This window comes from Ictidomys tridecemlineatus, chromosome 9 (assembly GCF_052094955.1).
Source record: "Ictidomys tridecemlineatus isolate mIctTri1 chromosome 9, mIctTri1.hap1, whole genome shotgun sequence".
NCBI lineage: Eukaryota > Metazoa > Chordata > Mammalia > Rodentia > Sciuridae > Ictidomys > Ictidomys tridecemlineatus.
In genome coordinates this window covers 103,293,972-103,306,627 of record NC_135485.1, presented here as the reverse complement: position 1 = coordinate 103,306,627, position 12,656 = coordinate 103,293,972, and the positions used below count along the sequence as shown (strand labels likewise).

The following is a 12,656-nucleotide window of genomic DNA, read 5'->3' as shown; positions in this document are numbered from 1 at the left end:
TAGAAATACTTCTATAGGTAGGAGGACATGAAGATTTAGAATTCAGAATAAGAATGGAAAGAAATAAGAAATGGCATGGAAAGAACAGAAAAAGCTCAAATCATTATTAGCATCACTGCACTTTATTACCGAAGAACAGGTGGTGGCACTACTCTGTTTCTGCTTATGTAGAAGAAATCAGGGCCATGAAAGGAAACTAAACTTGTTGAGACTCTACCATGTACAGATCATGGCAGTAGGTACTCAACACACACCATCTCACTGGATTCTCACTGCCTCACTTTATATATTGTTTTGTTTCTTTACCTTGTGCCTTTTGTTTTTTATTGGTGCATTATAGTTGTACATAATAGTTGGCTTCATTTTTACATAATCATACATGTGCAGAATTTAATTTACTCCCGTTCAATTCCTGGTGCTCCCCTCATTCCCTCATTCACCTTCTTCTACTCTTTGTGTGGAAGTCTACCTTCCATTCCTGTGTGTGTGTGTGTGTGTGTGTGTGTGTGTGTGTGTATTTGGTGGTGGTGGTGGTGGGAGGGTAACCAGGGATTGAACTCAGGGGCATTCAACCACTGAGTCACATTCCCAGCCTTATATTGTTTTATATTTAGAGACAGGTCTCATTGAGTTGCTTTGCACCTTACTTTCTCTGAGGCTAGCTTTGAACTTGTGATCCTCCTGTTTCAGCCTCCTAAGTGTCTGAGATTACCGGCATGTGCCACTATTCTGGGCACTCTTTTATATACTTTTAATTGGTGCTTTAAAGATATATATATAGAGAGAGAGAGAGAGAATTTGCTGTCTCCATATTTCAATTTCACCTTGAAATTCTCTCCCAAAAGGGGTGCTATAGTTTGGATCTAAAGTTTTCCCCAAAGAGTCATATGCTAAATACTTGGTTGCTAGCCTGCATGCTATTGGGACATAGTAGAACCTTTAGGATGTAGGATCTAGTGGAAGGAATTAGGTCATTGGCATTGTGCCTCCAAAGAGGATATTGGGATCCTGTCCCCTTCCTCTCTTTGTCTTTCTTTGCCACCAGAAAGTGAACAGGTTTCCTTAGCCTCACTCTTCTGCCATGGTGTATGGTCAAAAAGTCACAGGTTAAAAAGTCATAGGACCAAATGATCATGGACAGAAACCTCCTAAACTGTGAGCCAAAATAAATCTTTCCCCTTTTAAATTTATTATCTCACATATTTTGTCACAGTAATGGAAAGCTGATTAACATGGGGAGTTTTTAAAGTTAATTAATTATGTCTGAGAAACAGACCTAGGAGATGGTCAGAAGGAAGTGATTAAATACAGATTTACAATTTCCTATGTTTGTTTCTAGGCAGTGTTAATGTTTATCTTCAATAATCAAACACAGTGTTAATTTTCTCACCATTGACAATACTAACTAAACAAACTATTGAAGCACACCATTTCTCATAAAAGGGCTAATACCAAATACCGGTTGAACCAGCTAAATAGTTATCTATGCAAATATCTGATATCCTGTCTTAGCTCAACCTACACAAATGAACAATGTAAACGATAGGCATTTATTTGAAAGCTGGAAGTCTAAGATCAAGCACATACAGTGGGAATGGACACATTGTTTCCCTAGTGTGTCCTCTTATAACACTGATCTGATTTAATCAGGGCTCTATCCTTCTAACTTTAATTATTTTCTTACTCCAAATATAGTCATTTGGGTGGCTATGGATTCAACAAATAAATGATGGGAGTTGGGATCGGGAATATCATTCGGTATACAATTGAGTATATCAAAATGGATAATTTTGACAATTATGTACAACTGCGATGCACCAAAATAGAACTAAAAGGCAGAAGGTAAAGAAACAAAACAAGGGCTGGGGGTGTAGCTCAGTGGTGGAGCACTTGCCTTGCATTGTGAGACACTAGGTTCAATCCTCAGCATCACATACAAATAAATAAATAAAGGTATTGTGTCCATCTATAACTAAAAAAATATTTTTAAGAAATTTATACTCCAGTAAAATAGAAAACCTTGAAGACACCAACAAATTTCTAGAGTTATATGACCTATCCAAAATGAACCAGGAGGACATACACAATTTAAAAAGATCAATTTCAAGCAAGGAACGAGAAGATGCCATCAAAACCTACCAACCAAGAAAAGCCTGGGACCAGACGGATTCACAGCACAGTTCTATAAGACCTACAAAGAAGAATTAATACCAATATTCCTCAAATTATTCCATGAAATAGGAAAGTAAGGAATCCTTCAAAACTTATTCTATGAGGCTAGATCACCCTGATACCAAAACCAGACAGAGAGACATCAAAGAAAGAAAATTTCAAACCAATATCCCTGTTGAACATAAATGCAAAAATTCCTAATAAAATTTTGGCAAATCACATGCAAAAACATATTTAAAAAATAGTGCACCATGATCAAGTGGGGTTTATTCCAGGGATACAAGGTTGGTTCAACCTATGAAAATCAATAAACATAATCCATCATATCAATAGACTTAAAAATAAGAATCATGATTGTATCAATTGATGCAGAGAAAGCATTTGACAAAATACAGTACCCTTTCATGTTCAAAACACTAGAAAAACTAGGATAGTAGAAATATACCTCAACATTGTAAAAGCTATCTATGCTAAATCTAAGGACATCATTCTAAGTGGAGAAAAATAGGAAGCATTCTCACTAAAAACTAGAACAAGACAGGAATGCTCTCTTTCTCCACTTCTATTCAACACATTTCTTGAAACTCTAGCCATAGCAATTAGACAGATGAAAGAAATTAAAGGGATAGGAATAGGAAAAGAACAACTCAAACTATCATTATTTGCTGACAAGAAGATTCTATACTTAGAGGACCCCAAAAAAAACTCCACCAGAAAACACCTAGAATTAATAAATAAATTCAGCAAAGTAGCAGGATATAAAATCAATACCCATAAATCAAATGCATTTCTATACATCAGTGATGAATCCTCAAAACAAAACAAAACAAAAAACCTTGGGAATCAACAAAAGAGATGAAAGACCTCTACAAGGAAAACTGTAGAACACTAAAGAAAGAATTGAAGACCTTAGAAGATGGAAAGATCTCCCATGCTCCTGGATAAGCAGAATTAATATTGTCAAAATAGCCATACTACCTAAAGTGCTGTACATATTCAATGCAATTCAATTAAAATCCCAACACCATTTCTTATAGATATAGAAAAATAAATCATGAAATTCATTTGGAAAAATAAAAGGCCCAGAATAGCCCAAACAATCCTCCGCAACAAGAGGGAAGCAAGAGGCACCACAATACCAGACCTTAAACTATACTACAAAGTTATAGTAACAAAAACTGCCATGGTATTGGCACCAAAATAGATATGTAGACCAATGGTACAGAATAGAAGACACAAAAACAAACTCATATAAATATAGCTATTGCATGCTAGACAAAGGTGCCAAAAGCATACATTGGAGAAAATATAGCCTCTTCAACAAATGTGCTGGGAGAACTGCAAATCCAGTAGCAAAATGAAGCAAGTAAAAATAAACCTCTATCTCTCACCATGCAAAAAAATCAACTCAAAGTGAATCAAGGACCTAGGAATTAGACCAGAAAAAGTAGGCCCAAATATTCATCATGTCAAATTAGGCCCCAACTCCTAAAGTGCAAGAAATAAAATCAAGAATCAATAAATGGGATGGATTAAAACTAAAAAGCTTCTTCTCAGCAAAAGAATTAATGTGGCAAACAGAGAGCCTACATTTTGGGAGCAAATTTTTGCCACATGCACATCAGATGGAGCACCCATTTCCAGGATATACAAAGAACAAAGAAAACTCAAAAAAAAAATCCAAATACAAAAAAAACAACCCAATTAATAAATGGGCTAAGGATCTGAACAGACACTTCTCAGAAGAAGAAATACAACCAACAAACAACATGTGAAAAAATGTTCAACATTTCTAGTAATTAGAGAAATGCAAATCAAAGCTACTCTAAGATTTCATCCTACTCTAGTCAGAATGGCATCTATTAAGAATACAAGCAACAATAAGTGTTGGTGAGGATGTGGGGAAGAAGACACACTCATACATTGCTGCTGGGACTGCAAATTGGTGCACTCAATCTGGAAAGCAGTATGGAGATTCCTCGGAAAACTTGGAATGGAACCACCATTTGCCCCAGCTATCCCACTCCTCCATTTTTATCCTAAAGACTTAAATACAGCATACTATAGTAACACAGCCACTTCAATATTTATAGCTGCACAATTTACAATTGCTAAACTGTGGAAGCAAACTTTATACCCTTCAATAGATGAATGGATAAAGAAACTGTGGTACATATACACTGGAATATTACTCACCATTAAAAGAGAATTATGGAATTTTCAGGTAAATGGATGGAGTTGGAGAATACCATGCTAAGTGGAGTAAGCCAATCCTAAAAATCCAAAGGCCAAATGTTCTCTCTGACAATTGGATGCTTATCCATAATGGGGAAGGGGGGCATGGGAAAAATAGAGAAACTGTGATTGGGCAAAGGGGAGGGTGGAGAGGGGGGATGGGAGTAGGAAAGCTTGTGGAATGAGATGGACATCAGTACCCTAGGTACACATGACTGCACATGTGGTGCAACTCTACATAGAGTACAACTGGAGAAATGAAAAGTTGTACTCATTTGTATTCAATGAATGGCAATGCATTCTGCTGTCATGTATAACTAATTAGAACAAATACAAAATTTTTTAAAAAAACAAAGCAAAATATAAAGTGATGTGGTGCAGATTCAGTGAGATGGGATCCAGGGTTTGTTGAGTACCTACTCTCAAATTTGTTATTCAACAAAGAAATAAAACATTTCTGATATAAGAGAAAGTGATATATAAGGAAAACAAAAATATTATTTGTAAGAGGTGCCTTATCACAAGAAATTCCAAAAGAACCAAGCATCGAAAGAGAATGGACACACTATACACAATTTGCAATGAAATTTGTGCCAGTGACCGATAACATTCTCTGTTAATTTCAGTGAGGTATTGCTGATGAGGTGATCTCAATAGAAACTATGAATATATTTCAAAATTTCCTTTGTAATTATGTCACTGACTTTCTAGAAAGCAGTACCTATTTATGCTGTTGTACTTCCTATCAGAATTTTTTGCACAAATAATTTTATGGGGTTCATACTGTTCAGTGTCGCGACCCCTTGCCCACAAGGAAGACGCAACTCGGGAATCTTCTTTCAGCGGTTTATTCAGGCCCTTGATATTTCTTCTACTAATCCCTCGGATGCCCCTCCCAGCCTTAATATAGCATCTCAAGCCCCAATGCGAAGCTGCCACGTGGAACTTTTTCATAGGGTGCTGAAAAAACATGCGCCAACTCTCCCAAATAAGGAGTTGTTTGTCACAAACCACAGCGGAGCCAGCGCCATCTTGTAATGGCGACCATAATCTGCGTAAGCGGCAGAGGCGGCTCACCACAGTTCAGTACTTTTAAAATTTATGTGCATTAGTAGTCAAAGTAATTCCATGTCAGCAAATATTCATCTATGATGTTTTAAATTCTGGAAGATGATTTTACTATGTGGATATACCATAACTTTTTCAGCATTATATACAATCTCCATTTCTCATATAAAGGTCAAAATTAAGTAAACTTGGTCTTTAAAAATTTTGAATTTGAATTTAAAATTTTTTAATTTGATTAAGGAAGTTTTTACTTCCTTAATTTTTCTTTGAGAATTTCATTTTTTTACAGATATGCCATAAGTCATTACAGAAATATTTTAACCATTTATATTTATTCTTCAATATATTTTCCCAAGTTTTCATTGGCAGTTGTGATTTTTATAGGTCTTTATTCATCTTTACCATGTGTTTTCTACTACTAATTATACGTGTGTGCATGTGTAGATATATATGTATATATTCAGATCTATATCCATATTTCTCTGGTTTTTATTGGATATATGGCATGAGGTAGGAATATAATCAAGTAATTCAATACATATTATTGAATTATTTGTCCCTTTTGCATTGATTAAAATATCAACTTCATCATGTATTAAATTGTTCTATATATTTGGGTCTATTTACTAACTTCCTAAATTTGTTCTACTAGGTTGTCTCTGTTACTGTTATAAAATTTTTTAAAAAAATTATTTTCTATTTATCAGTGGCATATAAAAGAGCATTTTATATTGATTCTGTAGCAGTAATCTTTAAAAAATCATCTTTTTTTGGGGGGGGGGTAACAAGGATTGAACCCAGGGTGTTTAACCACTAAGCCATATGCACAGCCCTTTTTAAAAGTTTTATCTTGAGACAGGGTCTCTCTACCATGCCCAACTCCTTTTTTAAATTTTTCAAATTTTAAAGCAATTTTGCACTCCAGAAAATAAATCTACTTGGTCATTATATATTGTCTTCCTTTTAGTAAGCTGAATTAATTTTATTTAGAATATTTGCATATGTTTTTATGAGTAAGATAGAACTGTAAGTGTGTGTGTGCATGGGTGTGTGATGTTCTTATCAGTATCAGGTTTTGGTATTTTTACAGTCCTGCTGGATTCAAAACCTGAGTCAGGAAATATTCCCTCTTTTTCTTCTCTCTGGATGAGTTTGTATTAAGTTGGCATTATTTCTTTCCCAAATATTTGGAAGAATCTACTGGTCATGCAGTGAGACTGCTTTTATTTTATTTTTTAATTTATTAACTTAAATATAGTCTATGGATTCAGTTTGAATGACTGGAACCATCTTAGGTGATAACTGCCATGATTACCCTAGAATAACCCAGAGTTGTCTGCCAAATTATAAACAGATAAAACCATTACAGAGGTATGTGGAACTTTACAACTAGACCTTTGTGTCAGGAATGTGCTTGACTCTTTGATATGAGCTTAAGATAAACATTCCAGGTACATTCCAGCTAGGAAGAAGTAACTTTTGTCCTAATCCATATGTATGGCTCTCCTTTGACACACATTACAAGGACCCAACAGGTCTTGTTGCCATCCAGCAATCCTGGATTTATCTATCTACCTTTCTTTCTTTGGTGTCCCAGCATGTTGGGGCTAGTCCTCACATGATAAACTGGGTTGTTCCAGAACACATAGCCTGTTCTATTTAGTTTTGTTTTGCTTTTTGTCTGTTTTTTGAAAAAATTGTCCATATAATTCAATTTATTGTATTTTGATATCATATTATCAATAATATCCTCTTCCCTTATTTTTTAAATATTTCTGATAAAGAATTAAATATATAGAATATTAAGCAATTTCTATAACTAACAACAAGACAATCAAATAAGTGAACTGAGAATACAAATGGATATTAATCCAAAGGTAATATAGAAATGGACAACAAGCATATGAAAAGATGCTCTGAATCATTAATCATTAGTGAAATGCAAAGCAAAACCACAATGAGATATCTCACACCTAATTAGGATGACTACTATGAAAAGAAACACAACAGAAATTAACAAGTGTTGGAGGGGATATGGAGAAATTGGAATCCCTTTGCACTGTTGATGGGATTATGACATGGCACAACCATTATGGAAAACATTATGGTGTTTTCTCCAAAATTTAAAAATAGAAGTACCACATGATCTAGCAATACCATTGCTAAATATATATCCAAAAGATTTGAAGGCAAGGTATCAAAGAAAAATTTGCATACCCATGTTCATAGCCACACAATTCACAATAGCAAAACATAGAAGCAACCCTAGTGTTCATTGACAGATAAGTGGTTAAAGAAATGTGAAAGAATTGAATAATATGCAGACTTAAAATAAAAAAGAAATTATTTTATACGTTATGACATGGATGAACTTGAAGACACTATGCTAAGTGAAATAAGCCAGTCCCAAAAGACAACTACTATATGATTCCACATACATGGAGTATCTAAAGTAGTCAAATTCATAGAAATAGAAAATAGAATGGTGGTTATCAGGGGCTTGGAGGAAGGGGAAATGGAGAAGTATTATTTAATAGGTATAGAGTTTGATATTGCAATATGAAATTTTTTGGAGGTATGTTTAAATAATTTCAAGTTTAAATAATTTAAGTATAGACACCTACCAAACAGTATTTTTAAAAATGATTAAGGTGGCATATGTTATGATGTGTGTTTCTTACCACAATGAGAAAAAAATAGATCCAAGTTGAACTTTTAGACATATGGATGAAAAATATAATAGATGGGATGGAATAGCATTAACAGTAGATTAGATGCTGCAGAAGAAAAGACTAGTGAGTTTGGAAGAAAAAAATATAAACTTCCCAAAGTTAAATAGAGGAAAAAAATGAAGAAAGCATTAGTGAGAGGAAGGACAACATCAAGAGAACTAATACGTTTAACTCTATCTAGTCCCAGAAAAAAGGAAGGGATGTAAAACATATATGAAGACATAATAGTTGACAGAAGTTGTTGAAGGAACTGGGGATGAAGGTGGAGAAAGATGGCTTATCATCATCTTCAGCCATTTAAGAAAAGGTTGACGCATGGAAAAAAAGATCAGAACTCTCTCCTAGGGCTTACGAGGCAGGACCAAGGCAAAACTAGGAGCTAGGAAGAGGCACTTGAGTCTGATGTGATAAAAAGTTTCCCCAGACCAGTTGCCCAGCAGTAGACAGAGCTAATGTTTTGCAGGCTTGGAGACATTCTAGCAAAGTTACACAACCCCTTGGCAGAGCATGCTGGGAGAAGTCCACTAACAGATGGGAGGGCTGGCCCCAATGGATGACTTCCAAAGTTCTTCCTAGCCAGCGATTAGAATCTTCTGGGTTGTTGGGGGAATACCCATTGTTCCCTTTTTCAGAGTAATCAGTTCCATCTGTTCTTATGCTTGGTAATGAAAAGACACACCAGGGGCTGGAAAATGGAGCATCCCACTCAAAAGAAACTTTGCTAAGAAGAAATCATTGGTTCCTATCTCTTCTTTGAACCAACAAGACTTTTAGACTTCATTCTCCCACCCTCCTCACCTATAAAATGAAAGGTTTGAATCTAAGGTCACGTTGAGCTCTCACAGTTTATGACTGCAATTTTTTTTTAAAGTTGTTTGCCTTCTGCTCACTGTATATTATCAGTTCAGTTTTTCTTCACATAAAAATCTGTGTCTTTTAGTTTTGCTCTGTTTGGTTTATTTTCAGATGGAGGAACTTGAGCAGTGTTTTTAGCCTTGTCATGCAAAAGATGGGAATCTCCGTATTCTGCATGTGAGCAATGCTACAAAGGAGGCTCAGGGATAGTGGAATATGAATAGCCAGTGCTTGGATGTAGAGATAAGAAGAGTAACAAGAGATTTTGCTCCCACATAAATGGAGTTCACAGAGTTGTCTTGTGTAAACTAAGTAGGAAGATGGACTCAATGAAAACAGACATTCATAGATGAACATGACCCACCCTGACTTGACCATTACACCATGTGGACATGTATCAAATTATCACACTGTATGCCATAAATATGTACAAATAAATGTAACAGTAATAATAATAAATAAGAACACGAGCTTTCACGTCACCATCATTGATTTTCCCTCCTCACAACAGCACCTGTGAAAGCTTTAATTATGCTCACAGAATATATACAAGAATCACTTCACTCTTTAGTGGCTCAACCTGAGTTGAGACTGTGATACAACCAAGGTCACTATTTTATTTGACAGGTAATGGGATCCACAGGACTCGGAGGACCCTGAAGCTAAAGAAGGAAGCCCCTCTGTCTCACAAACTTCTGTGCAATTCTCCTGTATCCTCTCAGGGAAACTGTTGTGTGACTGTGCTTAGGAGAGTGTCTGTCCACAGATACCACTGAGAGCCTGGTTGACCTTTGTAACTACTGTTTCCCACCATTACTCCAGTAAGAAAGTGGGGCATGGGATTGTGCCCATTTTACAGACAGGAAACTGAGCATCACCTTACAGAAGATGATGATTGTCCTTGCCTCTTTTATTCTTGGGAATTTCAAGCATGTCTACTGTCTCCTTCTACCCTTCCTGTGTGTAGAAGCATCAAAATGGCTAATGATGGATACTCAACTCCGAGTTGTAAGGATTTCAGGCAGAGTAACTACACTCTGGATCATCACCTATGAAAGGACACTCAGAGGCCACAGGGAGGTCCTGAAGGCTCTTACTGGTGGGTGAAATGAGAACAGCACTGAGCTACAGTGGCAGGTTCCAAATCTAGTTTTCCTAGCCTTTTGCCAAGGAGCCTTCAAGATCTCAAGTGAGGGGATACTGAGTTACCCCATGGGACTGGCGTACAAGGGAAGGGTATAAGGAGGTCTCCTGCTAGGATTTCTGTGCTTCAGGAGGTTCTCAGTCCCACTCCTCCATTTCAGGACCCCAAGGAGAGGAGGCGTGGGGGTGAAGGGAGATGCCCTGATACACCTAAAAGCTTTTTCTTCTCAGTACATATTCTCAAGGTCACCTTGCCTAAGATGTGTGGGATGATACTAGCAATATTATCTAAGTCTTTTTAAGCTGCTAGAACAAAATACCATAAATAAATGGCTTATAAACAACAGAAACTTATTTTTCATAGCATGGCAGATTGGGTATCTGGTGGGACACCTACTCTTCCTGTTTTGCAGACATCACTTTTTTATTGAGTCCTCACATGGTGGGAGGAGCAAGGGATTTTTTTTTAGGCCTCTTTTTATAAGGTTACCAATCTCATTTATCTGCTTTTATGACCTAGTCACCTCTTAAAGGGCTCATGACCTAACACCATCCCCTTGGTGGTTAGGATTTCAAGATACAAATTTTAGGGGGTACACAAACATTCATATCACAGCAAACACTCCACAGGTTACACTAGAGTAAGGACTTGTTGAAACATTTTGTTTACCTGAAGTTTCACTCTAGGGCCTGAGTCCTTCATGGGCTACTGTATTAGTCAGTGTTCTCTAGAGGAACACAACCAACAACACTGTTATTTATGAAGGCGGGTTTCTTAGATTGTTTTACAGGATCAGAAACTGGATAGTCCACAATGGCGGTCTTCAGAATGGAAAGCTAGAGGCATCCATCGCTGCCCAGTCCAAGAAGTTGGAGCCTCAGAGGAAGAAACACCAATGGTGTAATCCCATCAGGGCCTGGGGGCCTGAGAACTCCCTGTGGAGAGTCACTGGTCAGAATCCCCTTTAGAAGAGTGAAAGAACTAGAATGTGATGTCCTCGGGTGATTGGAACACGAGTTCAAAGACCTACCCTAGAGAAAGAAAGAGAAAATGGTGCTATATCCACATTGGCTTCCTTTTTCTTTTGGTCTCCATCTGTTCAAGCCCAAGCCCATTGGGCTATATTCCCCACATTCAGGGTGGGACTGTGCCCTCAATTTGCTATCCCACACATCAATAATCTCTGAAAACGCCCTCATCAACACACACAAAATCACTTCCATATTAACTCTTACAGCTATACTCAAATACATATATGAACAAGACAGCCATTTACATTTAGAACTTTGCCACCATTCTTATGTGTGGCAACTGGATATCAAGTGGGTGGAGGGTGGGGAAATAAGCTGGAGCATAAGGCCCTGAGTACTGAAGAACTCACTCTCATTTGTCTTCACCAGAGACTGTGTTCTCCCACCTACTTATACAACAAGCCCTCGTCCCTATTTGTGGGATGCAGACATAATACTGAGAATGTAGTAGGTGATCTCCTTTTACCTCCCCAGTTATAGAGCAACACAAAGTCATTATGATCCAAAAATCTCAATGGCCAAGGAAAATGTCCTTCACCCTCATAGAGTTGTGGGCATATGTCCTGCTTGTCCTTCCCCTCTCAAAAAGCATCACCTCCCCTTCTCCCAACATCCACAATTCCAAGAAACTCCTCTTTTCTTAGCCAAATCCATGTTCCCAGCTAGGAGAAGAAAGGAAGTTCTCTCGCTGTACACAAGACCGTACCAAAATAATAAAGTCCAGTTTGGATGTCCACCACAGCTGCTTTGTGGCCAAGCAGCTGAGAACTGAGGCACCCCACTGCCAAATGCAATCAGCACAGATTTCTCTCTTCAACTGTGACCAAGGCAGATGGGCCCCGTAGGCCCTGTTGAGACCAGTGCTAAGTCAATTGAGAACATTGCAGCCACTTTAAATACTCTTTTCACTACTTTTTAACATGACTTTTAAAGTTGTAAAGAGGCCAACAAGTGTTTTCTAAATCCAATGTCTACCTGCTCCCTCACGGAATGCTCTGTCCTTTCAAAGGATCTTTGACTGCAAACTTGATCCCCACTTTGGGAATACTTGTTAAAACAGAACAAAGTTTATCCTGGCTATTTCTATCATATTTTCAAACATTGGGTCCCTAAAAGCTGAGTTAATCATTCACAGGATTAACTACACTTTAAAAGTTAATGGTTAATGACAAAAAAAAAAGTACTTATGGTCTTGGTTCTTCCTGAAACCAGATTGTGGACACAAAGTTCTAGAGAGAAATCAACCAATACTAGATAGGAAACAGACTATAAACTCATTACCAACATTGGGCCTATAATAGCTATAAACCTCTTACAACTGAATGCAGCCTTGTATGTTCTCAGAATAAGAATAGTGTTTACAAAACAGTTATCTCAAAACCAATACTCAAAATAGTGCAATAAAAAATAAGCAACTTA

At 37.1% G+C, this 12,656-nt stretch overlaps 1 long non-coding RNA gene across 2 annotated transcripts in view; it reads left to right on the top strand.

Moving 5' to 3' along the window:
• LOC120892557 (uncharacterized) overlaps window positions 1-11,271 on the top strand; it is a 34,221-nt gene extending 22,950 nt beyond the window's left edge. For both annotated transcript variants that reach the window (XR_013426064.1, XR_013426063.1), the window contains 2 exons: window positions 9,174-10,161; window positions 10,985-11,271. This is a non-coding gene — a long non-coding RNA (uncharacterized LOC120892557). The remainder of the gene's footprint in view (window positions 1-9,173; window positions 10,162-10,984) is intronic.
• Window positions 11,272-12,656: the final 1,385 nt, after the last annotated feature.